The 12,940-nt window shown below is 39.0% G+C and overlaps 2 non-coding genes across 2 annotated transcripts; both read right to left on the bottom strand.

The window, feature by feature from the left end:
- Nucleotides 1-2,246: 2,246 nt before the first annotated feature.
- On the bottom strand, nt 2,247-2,353 carry LOC112753926 (small nucleolar RNA R71). Its single transcript, XR_003178286.1, has one exon. It is a non-coding gene; the product is annotated as a small nucleolar RNA R71 (small nucleolar RNA).
- An 8,291-nt stretch (nt 2,354-10,644) lies between these two features.
- Nucleotides 10,645-10,751, bottom strand: LOC112753063 (small nucleolar RNA R71). The gene has a single exon (XR_003177464.1). It is a non-coding gene; the product is annotated as a small nucleolar RNA R71 (small nucleolar RNA).
- Nucleotides 10,752-12,940: the final 2,189 nt, after the last annotated feature.

Below are 12,940 nucleotides of genomic sequence, written 5' to 3'. Positions count from 1 at the left end.
TCACTAACGCTCTCGAAGATTTGGCAAGCCTACGTTAAAGGCCACGTTAACTATTCTAACATGAACTCTAACGTAGGGAGAAAGGGGTACTCTCAATATTATTGAAAAAGGTAAACCCCAGTAACGTTTGCGAAGGGCCAAGGGTCAACGTTAGTGGTCACGTTAGTGCCACTAACGTTGAAGTTAACGTGGACCACTTTGGGTTAGGAACATTAGTGAAAAAGGTGATTGTCACTAACGTTCTCAACCCCACATTTTCACCTAATGTTAACACCACTAACGCCCTAAGCTAAAGTCCCTGCCTACTTCACACTTTCTCTACAAGTAAAGCTGAGCCCACTGAAGAAGATAACTGCTTCAACTCAAGATCCAAAGGCCCATATCCAAGACTTGAAGAGCCAACTAGGAGATCAGAAGAATAGTATAAATAGGGAGAGCTTTGAACTAGAAAGGAGCTTTTGGCATTATTAGAATTACTCTCTGTATTTTACTTTCTCTGTATTTCTAGTTTAACTTTCAGAATGTACTCTCCATCTTTGCTTTCCATTCCCAGAGCTATGAACAACTAAACCCCTTTCATTGGGTTAGGGAGCTCTGTTGTAATTTGATGGATCAATAATAGTTTTCATTATTCTTCTTCTTTCTTTTCTCTTGATTTTACTAGAAAGATTTCAATCTTCATCCAATCGAGTAGTTATCTTGGAAAAGAAGCTATTCATACTTGGATCTCTTCTGAACCTTGGAAAAGGGATGAAGAGATCATGCTAGAAATGTTTTCTCATGTTGGACCAAATTGGAGTTTGCGCGGATATGGTGACATATTATTCTCCCAATACTTTGATTTGGAAATACATGTGGTATAATCAGTGACCACACTTCATCTCTTCTCATGAGCAATTAGACCAAGGAATTGGCTATTGATCTGATTTGAGAGATTGAATTACCAAGGAATTGGAATTCAATCACTTAAGATTGCCAAGGAGATCAATGAATGCATTGATTGAGGAAGAGATAAAAATGAACTTGATCCGGAGAATGCAACATCTCCTAAGCCCAATGAATTCCCCATTTCTGATCTTACCCATTCTCTTTACTTTATGCCATTTACTTTCATGCTAAACTTCCCTTCCCCATTTAAGATTCTGCAATTTACTTTCCGTCATTTATTTTCTGCTATTTACTTTTTCGCCTTTTAATTTCCTACAATTCTCAGCTCACTTTCTGCTTAGCTCAACTAGAACATTCTTCCAATTAAAGTTGCTTGACCAATCAATCCCTGTGGGATTCGACCTCACTCTACTGTGACTTTTTACTTGACGACAATTCGGTATACTTGCCGAGGAAGATTTGTTAAGGGACAAGTTTCCGTGCATCAAGTTTATGGTACCGTTGCCGTGGATTGATTTTGTATCAACAATAATTAAATTAGTGGATAACTAGATTGAGTATTTGTTTTTATTTTGTTTGTTTAAGTTCATTTGAGTAATTTACTTTCTGTTTAGCTATTTTCTTCCCTTTCTCCTACCCATTTTCTTAGTTGTTTACAATTCAGTCACTAACCCACTAACTGTTTGATATATTGCATCACTCACGCTAACAGCATTTCTGTAGAAATTACTGTCTGCATCTATCTTTCTTGCTTTTGCCTTGTTGGTTGTATGACAGGTAGAAGAAGCGGGGCTTCAACTTCCTTTGATTCTGAACCTGAGAGGACCTTCCTAAGATTAAGGAGGGAAGCAAGAGGAAAGAGAGTAGTTGGTGCTGAGTAAGAGGAAGAGTACCTTGAACCAGACATGAAGGAGAATATGGAAAACCATCATAAAGAAGAGGCTCACAACCATGGCAGAGAAGGTCCAGCGCATCAGGCTGGACAAGAGAGAAGAGTTCTGGGTTCTTACATCAACCCAAACCCAGGAAACTGTAGAAGTAGCATCCAAAGGCCAACCATACATGCCAACAACTTTGAACTAAAGCCACAGCTCATCACCCTTGTTCAGAACAATTGTTCATTTGGAGGAAGTGTCCAAGAAGATCCCAATCAACATCTAACCACCTTCTTGAGGATATGCGATACTGTGAAGTATAACGGTGTTCATCCTGATACCTATAGACTACTTCTGTTTCCCTTCTCACTCAAGGACAAAGCATCTAAATGGCTGGAATCCTTTCCAAAGGAGAGTTTAGCAACCTGGGAAGATGTGGTGAACAAGTTCTTGGCAAGATTCTATCCTCCTCAACGGATCAACAGGTTGAGAGCTGAGGTACAAACATTCAGGCAGCAGAATGGTGAGACTCTATATGAAGCATGGGAGAGGTTTAAGGACCTGACAAGAAGATGCCCGCCAAATATGTTCAATGAATGGGTGCAGTTGCACATTTTCTATGAAGGCCTTTCGTATGAATCAAAGAAGGCAGTAGACCACTCATCAGGGAATCTCTAAACAAAAAGAAGACCATTGAAGAAGCCATAGATGTCATTGAGACTATAGCAGAGAATGACTACTTCTATGCTTCTGAAAGAGGCAACACTAGAGGAGTGATGGAGCTGAATAATGTGGATGCACTGGTAGCTCAAAACAAGATGATTACCAAGCAATTAACTGACCTCACCAAGAAGATGGAGAGGAATCAAGTAGTAGCAATCACCACTTCAGCAACAACTCAAGAAGGAGTGAATGAAGAAGCAGAGGGTAGTCAGGAGCAAGCCAACTACATTGGGAATTCACCTAGGCAGAATCATGACCCATACTCCAAAACGTATAATCCTGGTTGGAGGAACCACCTAAACTTTGGGTGGGAAAATCAACAAGACCAAGGCCAAGATCAGAGACGTCATAACCCCAACAACAATGCAACTCACCAACACTCCACACAGAGGTCATACCAACACTCACCCAACAATACTTCTCAACATCCATACCAAAGTCAAAATGGCCCTTCTCATCCTTCCAATCTCAACTCTTCATCATCGGAAGAAAGATTATCAAGGATTGAGACTCTACTTGAAGGCATATGCAAGGAGATTCAAGATAACAAGGTGTTCAAAGAGGAGGTGCGAGCCAATATCAAGAATCAGGGAGACACCATCAAGAGGCTGGAATTTCAAGTGGGATACCTATCTGAGAAGATTCCCAAACCTACTGATAGCTTCCCAAGTGACACAGAGAAAAATCCGAGAGGTGAAGTAAAGAAAGTCAGATGGGAAGATTGCAAGATGGTTACTATAAGTGACAAGGAGACTGAGGAAGAGCCGAACAAACCATTAGAACAACCTGAAGATACATCAGTAGGAAAGCAGGAAGAGAATCATCAAGAAACCACAATTACACAGAAGGAGCTGCTGAGACTCTATGCACCCTTTCCCCAATTACTCAATGGTGGTGTAGAGAAGAGAATATACTCAAGGTTTCTTGACATATTTGCATCTCTCCATGTAAACATACCATTCATCAAGGCCCTCCAACAAATGCCCTCATACATTAAGTACATGAAGGAGCTGTTGACCAGGAAAAGCTCACTCAAGGGAGGACAAACCATAGTGATGAATAAGGAGTGCAGTGCTCTCATTCAACCAGAGCTGCCTACAAAAAGGAAGGACCCGGGGAGTTTTCATATCCCCTGTGCCATAGGAGAAACAATGTTTGATAAAGGACTCTGTGATCTGGGAGCAAGCATCAACTTAATGCCTTTATCCCTTATGAAGAGGCTGCAAATCAATGAGCTAATGCCCACAGACGTAGTCATCAGGCTGGCGGACAAAACTCAAAAACAAGCAATAGGAGTGGTTGAAAACGTGCTGGTAAAGGTTGGGAACTACTTCCTTCCCACAGAATTTGTCTTACTGGAAATGGAAGAAAGTCATCTTCACCCAATCATATTGGGAAGACCATTCTTAGCTACAGCCAGAGCGCTCATAGATGTGGAGCGAGAAGAGCTAATACTGAGGGTACATGACAAACAACTCACCTTTAATATCTTCAAACCCTCACAAGAAGCAAGTCAGGAAGGCAAGGAACTAAGGACAGAGCATGACAGAGCAATGGTGGGGGAAACAAGCATTGAGGCACAAGCTGTACACTCAGGAATTCCTTTGGGTGATGAACAAAATAATCAGCAGCTGTCACAGCTAACGAAAACTCAAGTGGAGCCAAAACCACCAGAATCATATGGGACCAGCAACAAAATCACCTTAGGAAAAGAGACCACAAAGAGCAGGATAACAGCAAAAGAAACAAAGAAGAAGATACCAAGGAGATGGAGGAACAAAAAGATCCCTACAGAAGATTTCTCTCCAGGGGATAAAGTGATCTCAACTTACTCCCTAGATATCCCACCTCATCTCCCCACCATCCCATCTCAGTTACCTAAGGTTTTCACCATCAACAAAGTTCTCTCCCTAGAACATGTAGAGATCATTGATGAAGCTAATGGATATAGGTTTACTGCAAGAGAGGAAGATTTGAAGCATTACCAACCACCCTGACAAAGGAAGAACATCAAGCTAGTGACGCTAAAGAAGCGCTTCATGGGAGGCAACCCATGTTTTACATGCTTTTAAAGTAGTTAATAAAGCAAGGTTTATGGATCGCAAATCAACTTTGACATATTCTTGAATAAATCCTTTTATGCAACATATAGTGAAGAACAAGTTTGGTGTTCAAGGCACACTAAGAGGACATGAATGCAACTCATAGCATGTCACTCTTAGCACCTTGAACAAATCATCTTACACCACATTGCCACAAACTAAGTTTGGTGTCACCAAGGTTGCATACATAGAAATTTAATTAGTCAGTTGGTTTGCATTTGTGAATAGCACTTAGTAGTTAACAACAAAAATTTTAAAAAGTAGTTACTCTTTCTTGTCTTTTAAATTTTGCCGCCACTTCCCACAATTTTATTTTTTCTTTTATTTTGTAGGAGGATTGATGGGGCAATTGAAGGGTTCGGCTACCACAAAAGGAGAGGACTGTACACGTGTCTCAAAGAGGATTGCATCGGGAATTTTTGCCATGAAACATTGGAAGAAGTTGATTGGAAAAAGCAAGGGAAGTGGGAGTGCAAGCACTCAAGAAAAACACAAGGAGGACAAACAGGAGGGAGAGCATGAACAACCCCATGAGTAAAAGGTGGTGGAGTTCCCTCATTGTTCTATCTTTCTTTTTCAAGTCTTTTAAATAAGGAAAATCAAGTATGAAATAGAACATGCTTCCATGGTAGTTTAGGAATTTTCAATTCTGTCTTTAAGTTTGCTTTTGCCTAGGTCTATGCTTGTTAGTCAAATTGCCTGCCTTCATTTTTATCTTGCTTATTGTATGCTTGTGCTTTTAAGCTAAACAAAAAAAAGAGATGTTATGAAAGACCAGAGTGGAGTTCAATTTGTGGAGTAAGTTCTTAGATTTGTGGTGTAGTAATCACTTAGCTAAGTTGGTTCACCAACAAGGTGGGAAGGCAACTATCTGTCCTGGATCATATGCTTGAAAACACACCCCATGAGACTAGCTAAATAATAAGATCCTAATAAGAAAAAGGAAAAGAACAATAAGAGGTGAAAAAGAAAGAAAAGTAATAAAGAATAAGGCTAGGCACTAAGGGCTTGAATCTTGAGGGATGTGTCTGTGGTGCTCTTGTACCAAGGATCTTCTTGGATGAATAAGTTCTTAGGAGTGCTTCATCACTTGGTAACTTGGGTTAACTAACCCGGGATTATCAACTGAAAATCCACTATCAAGAGCAACTTTGCTACAGAACATTTAGTAACCCAAAGAGGTGCTGGACACCAAGAACTCAAGGAAAGAAAATAACAAACCATGTGCCTGTGGTGTGCATGTATGGGGGAGAGAGACTTGAGGGAGTAAGTCCTTAGGGGTGTTTCAACACCCAGCACCTTGAACCAACTGGTTCGGGAATGCTGGCTGAAAGCTTATCTTAAAGAGTCGCCCCCTCACAGAACACTTAGCCTAAGGATGAAATAAACCTAGGAAAGACAAAGGGATCAATAAATAAAAGTCTCAAAGGGTGTAATCAAGTGAGTATTCCAAGGCATGATAAAGGTCTGAAAGCCAGTAAGGAATGAACTTAAGTTGCTATGCATGAAACCCCATAAAACCAAGAACATGACTTCCACAATAATGATTCATTCATCTTGTCATTTCATTCATCATTCTCTTGTTCCAGTACTTGCTTAGGGACAAGCAAGCTTTAAGTTTGGTGTTGTGATGCCAGGGCATTTTGGCCAGTTTTACTGACCTTTTTCTTTATGGTTTTAAGGTAGTTTCATGCATTTTCTTAGGAAATAAGCAAGTTCTGGATAAATAATCACTTACATCTTGATTCAAGTAAACATTGTGAATTTTACATGATTTCATGAGAATTATGCATGAATTAGAGGACAAATTGAATGATGCATGTCTCATAACTTGGATTAGAGCTTTGATGCACTTTATTGCTTGATTTCAGGATAAAGGAAGCAAGGAAGAACCACGTTAGTAGCCACGTTAGTCTAGCTAACGTGACCACTAACATGGAATGAAGGCTAGCTTGCAACGTTAATGAGAAAAGTGCTTGCCAATAACGCCTTCGTGAGCCATCATAGCCCACGTCAGTTGCCACGTTAACTATGTTAACGTGAAAGCTAACGTGGAAGAGAAGTAGAACTCCAATGTTAGTGGTAAAAGTAAGTGCCACTAACGTTCCAAAAGGGGAAATTGGCCACGTTATGAACCACGTTAACTTAGTTAACGTGAGCTCTAACGTGGAAGAAGAAGATGATGCCAATGTTAGTGACACTCACCTTTGTCACTAACGTTGGACTAAGCCCATATTGGCTACGTTAAAAGCCACGTTAACCTAGTTAACATGGACTCTAACGTGGAGGGAGCAAGAATCACCAACGTTAGTGACACTCACCTTTGTCACTAACGTTGAATTGAGCCACTATGAGCCACATTAGTTGCCACGTTAATTACATTAACGTGGAAGCTAACGTGGAGAAGAGAGATGATGAGCCAACGTTAGTGACACTCACCTGTGTCACTAACGTTGGAGATGGCTATCAATACCACGTTAGAAGTCACATTAACCTAGTTAACGTGAACTCTAACGTGGGAAGTAGGGGCGTTCTGAAGCGTTAGTGACAAAGGTAAGTGTCACTAACGCTCTCGAAGATTTGGCAAGCCTATGTTAAAAGCCATGTTAACTATTCTAACATGAACTCTAACGTAGGGAGAAAGGGGTACTCTCAATGTTATTGAAAAAGGTAAACCCCAGTAACGTTTGCGAAGGGCCAAGGGTCAACGTTGAAGTTAACGTGGACCACTTTGGGTTAGGAACGTTAGTGAAAAAGTTGATTGTCACTAACGTTCTCAACCCCACATTTTTACTTAACGTTAACACCACTAACGCCCTAAGCTAAAGTCCCTGCCTACTTCACACTTTCTCTGCAAGTAAAGCTGAGCCCACTGAAGAAGATAACTGCTTCAACTCAAGATCCAAAGGCCCATATCCAAGACTTGAAGAGCCAACTAGGAGATCAGAAGAATAGTATAAGTAGGGAGAGCTTTGAACTAGAAAGGAGCTTTTGGCATTATTAGAATTACTCTCTGTATTTTACTTTCTCTGTACTTCTAGTTTAACTTTCAGAATGTACTCTCCATCTTTGCTTTCCATTCCCAGAGCTATGGACAACTAAACCCCTTTCATTGGGTTAGGGAGCTCTGTTGTAATTTGATGGATCAATAATAGTTTTCATTATTCTTCTTCTTTCTTTTCTCTTGATTTTACTAGAAAGCTTTCAATCTTCATCCAATTGAGTAGTTATCTTGGAAAAGAAGCTATTCATACTTGGATCTCTTCTGAACCTTGGAAAAGGGATGAAGAGATCATGCTAGAAATGTTTTCTCATGTTGGACCAAATTGGGGTTTGGGCGGATATGGTGACATATAATTCTCCCAATACTTTGATTTGGAAATACATGTGGTATAATCAGTGACCACACTTCATCTCTTCTCATGAGCAATTAGACCAAGAAATTGGCTATTGATCTGATTTGAGAGATTGAATTACCAAGGAATTGGAATTCAATCACTTAAGATTGCCAAGGAGATCAATGAATACATTGATTGAGGAAGAGATGAAAATGAACATGATCCGGAGAATGCAACATCTCCTAAGCCCAATGAATTCCCCATTTCTGATCTTACCCATTCTCTTTACTTTATGCCATTTACTTTCATGCTAAACTTCCCTTCCCCATTTAAGATTCTGCAATTTACTTCCCGTCATTTATTTTTTGCTATTTACTTTCCCGCCATTTAATTTTCTGCAATTCTCAACTCACTTTCTTCTTCGCTCAACTAGAACATTCTTCCAATTAAAGTTGCTTGACCAATCAATCCCTGTGGGATTTGACCTCACTCTACTGTGAGTTTTTACTTGACGACAATTCAGTATACTTGCCGAGGGAGATTTGTTAAGGGACAAGTTTCCGTGCATCACACAGTAAAACCGAATTGATCCAGAAGAACAAAGCATCTCCGGAGCCTTAACCATCTTCTTATCATTGCTTTCATTATCAATTGAGTAACGTTTTCTTTATTTTCCTTTTATGCGTTTTAAATAACCAACCAACTTTTCTATCCGCCTGACTAAGATTTACAAGATAACCATAGCTTGCTTCAAATCACAATCCTCGTGGGATCGATCCTGACTCACTTAGGTATTACTTGGATGACCTAGTGCACTTGCTGGTTCAGTTGTGCAAAGTTTAATTCTGCGCACCAAGCTTTTGGCGCCGTTGCTGGGGATTGTTCGAGTTTGGATAACTAACGGATTGTCTTATTGCTTAGATTAGGTATTGTTCTTAATTTTGTTTGAGTCTTTTGTTCTTGTTAAGTTCGAAATTTCTTGAGTTTTTTTATCAATAAACATTTTCAAAAATAGTGTCTTTTGTTTGAATCTTTTGTCAATCTTTAAGTTTGGTATCCTTTTGTGTCTTTTCTTTAAAATTTTCGAAATTGGTGTCTTTGATTTTCAAAATTTTTAAGTTTGGTGTCCTTTGCATGTTCTTTTTTCTTTGAATTCTTTAAAGTTTCGCTCTTGGTGTTCTTCTTGATCTTCAAACTGTTCTTGTTTTTCTTCTTATTTAGATCTTAAAATTTTTAAGTTTGGTGTTTCTTTGTGTTTTTTTTTGTAATTTTCGAATTCTAGGTGTCTAAGATCTAAAAAATTTTAAGTTTGGTGTCTTTTTGTTGTTTTTATCTTTCTTCATTAAATTCAAAAAATAAAATATCTTTTTTATCTTACTTTTTGAAAATCAACAAAAATTTCAAAATTTAATTTCAAAATCATTATCTTATCTTATCTTAGTTTTTAAATTTCAAATTCAAATCTTTTCAAAAATCATATCTTTTTCAAATTACTATCTTATCTTTCTATCTTTCTTTAAAATTCAAAAATTTTATCTTATCTTATTTCAAATTCAAATTTTAAAATTCAATTTCAAAATTTAAAATTTAAAATTTCAAATTTTAAATTTCAAATTTCAAAATCAAAACATTTTCAAAAATCAAGTTTCAAATCTTATCCTTTTCAAATCTTTTTAATTTCTTATCTTATCTTTTCTAATTTCAAATTTTAAAATCTAATATTTTTCAAAACTTTTCAATTTGTTATCTTATCTTTTCAAATTTTAAATTCAAATCTTTTCTAATCTTCTATCTTATCTTGTTTTCAAATCTTTCTTAATTAGTTACTTGTTTTTTCTTTCTTCTTTTTCAAAACTTCCTAACTAATTCTTCTCTCTTCTAATTTTCAAAAATATGTTCTCTCTTTCTCTCTCTTCTTTTTCGAAAATTCATCATTTAATTCTCAAATCTTTTTAGTTAATTAGCTTTAACTTTCGAATTTAATTAATAAATAAAATAAAAACAAAAATATTTCTCTTTTTACTTTTTAATTTTTGAATTCTTTTACTCTTCATAGCTGAATTCTTCCTCTCTTCCCTCTATCTTCATTCTTCTTTTCTTTCTTCTTCACATCTCACAGGGAGTTCTCTGTTCTTGAACATAAGAGCTCCTATTCTTCTTCTTTCTTGTCTTCTTTTTCTTGTTGATAACCAGGAACAGAGATAAAGAGCCTCTCTTTAAACTTGATCCTGAACCTGAGAAAACTTTAAGGAGGTGTTTACAACAAGTTAAAAACACAACACTCCAGAAGAAACCTGTCAGAAAATTTCGAACAAGAAGCTGAAGACATGGCAGACAATGCTAATAATGGAGGAGATGCAAGAAAGGTTCTTGGTGACTACACCATACCAACCTCTGATTTCTATGGAAGAAGTATCTCCATACCTTCCATCAGAGCTAACAACTTTGAGCTTAAGCCTCAGTTAGTCTCTCTTCTGCAACAGAATTACAAGTTCCATGGACTTCCACTGGAAGATCCACACCAATTCCTGTCAGAATTCTTGTAAATCTGTGACACTGTCAAGACCAATAGAGGTCTACAGACTTATATTCTTTCCCTTTACTGTTAGAGACAGAGCTAAAATATGGTTGGATTCTCAACCTAAAGAAAGCTTAGACTCTTGAGAAAAGTTGGTCAATGCTTTATTGGCCAAGTTCTTTCCTCCCCAGAAGATGAGAAAAATCAGAGTGGAAGTTAAAGCCTTCAGACAAAAAGAAGGTGAATCCCTCTATGAAGCTTGGGAAAGATACAAGCAACTAATCAGGAGATGTCCTTTTGATATGCTCTCATAATGGTCTATCTTAGGCATCTTCTATGATGGTCTATCTGAGATGTCCAAAATATCATTGGACAGCTCTACAGGTAGATCACTCCACTTGAAGAAAATGCCTACAGAAGCAAGATAACTCGTTGAGATGGTTGCAAACAACCAATTCATGTACACTTCTGAGAGAAACCCTGTGAACAATGGGGTCCCTTAGAAGAAAGGGGTTCTTGAAGTAGACACTTTGAATGTCAGATTGGCTCAGAACAAGATCTTGACCCAGCAGGTCAATATGATCTTTCAACATTTGACTGGAATGCAAGTTGCAGCTGGCAGCACTCAAGAAGCTTCCTCTGAAGGAGAAGCTTATGATCTTGACCAACCCACCATGGAAGAGGTGAATTACATGGGAGAACCCTATGGAAACACCTACAACCCCTCATGGAGGAACCATCCTTACCTCTCATGGAAGGATCAACAGAAGCCTTAGCATGGCTTCAATAATAATCAAGGTCGAAGAACCCAGAATAGGTTCAAGAACAAGCCATCATTACTATCTTCTCAAGGGAATACGGAGACTCCTAAGCAAAGCCTTTCTGACTTAGTCGCTATAGTCTCTAACCTCTCTAAGACCACTCATAGTTTCATAACTGAAATAAGATCATCCATTAGAAATTTGGAGGTACAAGTTGGTCAACTGAGCAAGAGAATCTCTGAGACTCCTCCTGACACTCTTCCTAGTAACACTGAAATAAACCCAAGAGAAGAGTGCAAGGCCATCACCACAGAGGATGAGGCCGAACCTGGAGAAACTCAAATGGCATTAAACACCAGTGAGGAAGACCTCACTGGGCGTTCAACGCCCAAGCTAGCACAGAAGCTGGCGTTGAACGCTAGTGAGGAAGCCCTCATTGGGCATTCAACGCCCAAACTGGCAGGGAATCTAGCGTTGAAGGCCAGTAAGGAAGGTCTTATTGGGTGTTCAACACCCAACTTGGCAAAGGAATTAGCGTTGATACCAGTGAAGGGATGCATGAAGGGCATTCAACGCCCAAAGAACCACCAGAACTGGCATTGAATGCCAGTACCTACTGAGTGTTCAGCACCCACTGAAGTCCCTATCCATGAATTAAAGGAAGCCAAGGCTCATGTAGAGACAATAGAGGTTCCCTTGCATGCACTCCTGCAGTGTATGAGTTCTGATGAATACTCATCCTCTGATGAGGATGAGGACACTAGGGAAGAGCAAGTTGCTCAGTACCTAGAAGCTCTCATAAAGTTGAATACTAAGTTATTTAGTACAAAACCTTTGGAGGAAGAACCTCTAGTGCTTACCAAAAAACTCAGTGCTTTGGTACACCAGAAGCTACCTTAAAAGCTTTCGGATCCTGGACGCTTCCTAATTTCTTGCACCACAGGCACCATGACCTTTGAGAAGGCTCTGTGTGACCTAGGCTCAAGTATAAACCTCATGCCACTCTCCGTGATGGAGAAGTTGGGAATCTTTGAGGTACAAGCTACAAATTTCTCACTGGAGATAACAGATAAATCAATGAAGAAAGTATATGGCTTAGTAGAGGATGTGTTGGTAAAGGTTGAAGACCTTTACATCCCTGCAAACTTTATAATCTTAGATACTGGAGAAGATGAGGATGAATCCATCATCCTTGGAAGACCTTTCCTAGCCACTGCCAATGCTATCATTGATGTAGCTAAGGGAGAACTGATTCTACAACTAGAAGAGGATCACATATTTTTCAAGATGCCTCGCCCCAACTCCCTCTCTGAAAAAAGAGAGATAACTATGCAACACTTAGTATTCCAACCATCTCTTTCAGTGCAAAGCTTTACTGAGCCCCTAAACATCAAATCTAAGTTCGGTGTTGGGCGGCCACCAACAAGCACTGAGAACAAAGGTACTAAGAAGAAAGTACCTAAAGGCTAGAAGGACAAGAAAGTCCCCACTAAAGGCCTCTCACCTGGTATGAGAGTTGTCTTCACCAAAAAACCAGTCATACCACATACAGTGAGTCGTGTCCTTTCTCTAGAGCATGTGGAGCTCATTCATGAGAAGATAGGAAGAAAGTTTACTGTAAGGAAAAAATTCTGAGCCCATATCACTCTCCGTGAGGAGCTAACCGTCAAGCTAGTGACGTTAAAAAAGTGCTTGTTGGGAGGCAACCCAACCTTATTTAGTTATTTCTATTTCC

Source organism: Arachis hypogaea, chromosome 15 (genome assembly GCF_003086295.3).
Source record: "Arachis hypogaea cultivar Tifrunner chromosome 15, arahy.Tifrunner.gnm2.J5K5, whole genome shotgun sequence".
Taxonomy (NCBI): Eukaryota; Viridiplantae; Streptophyta; class Magnoliopsida; order Fabales; family Fabaceae; genus Arachis; species Arachis hypogaea.
Note: the sequence above shows the minus strand (reverse complement) of the source record. Positions and strands in the feature narration are given on the sequence as shown.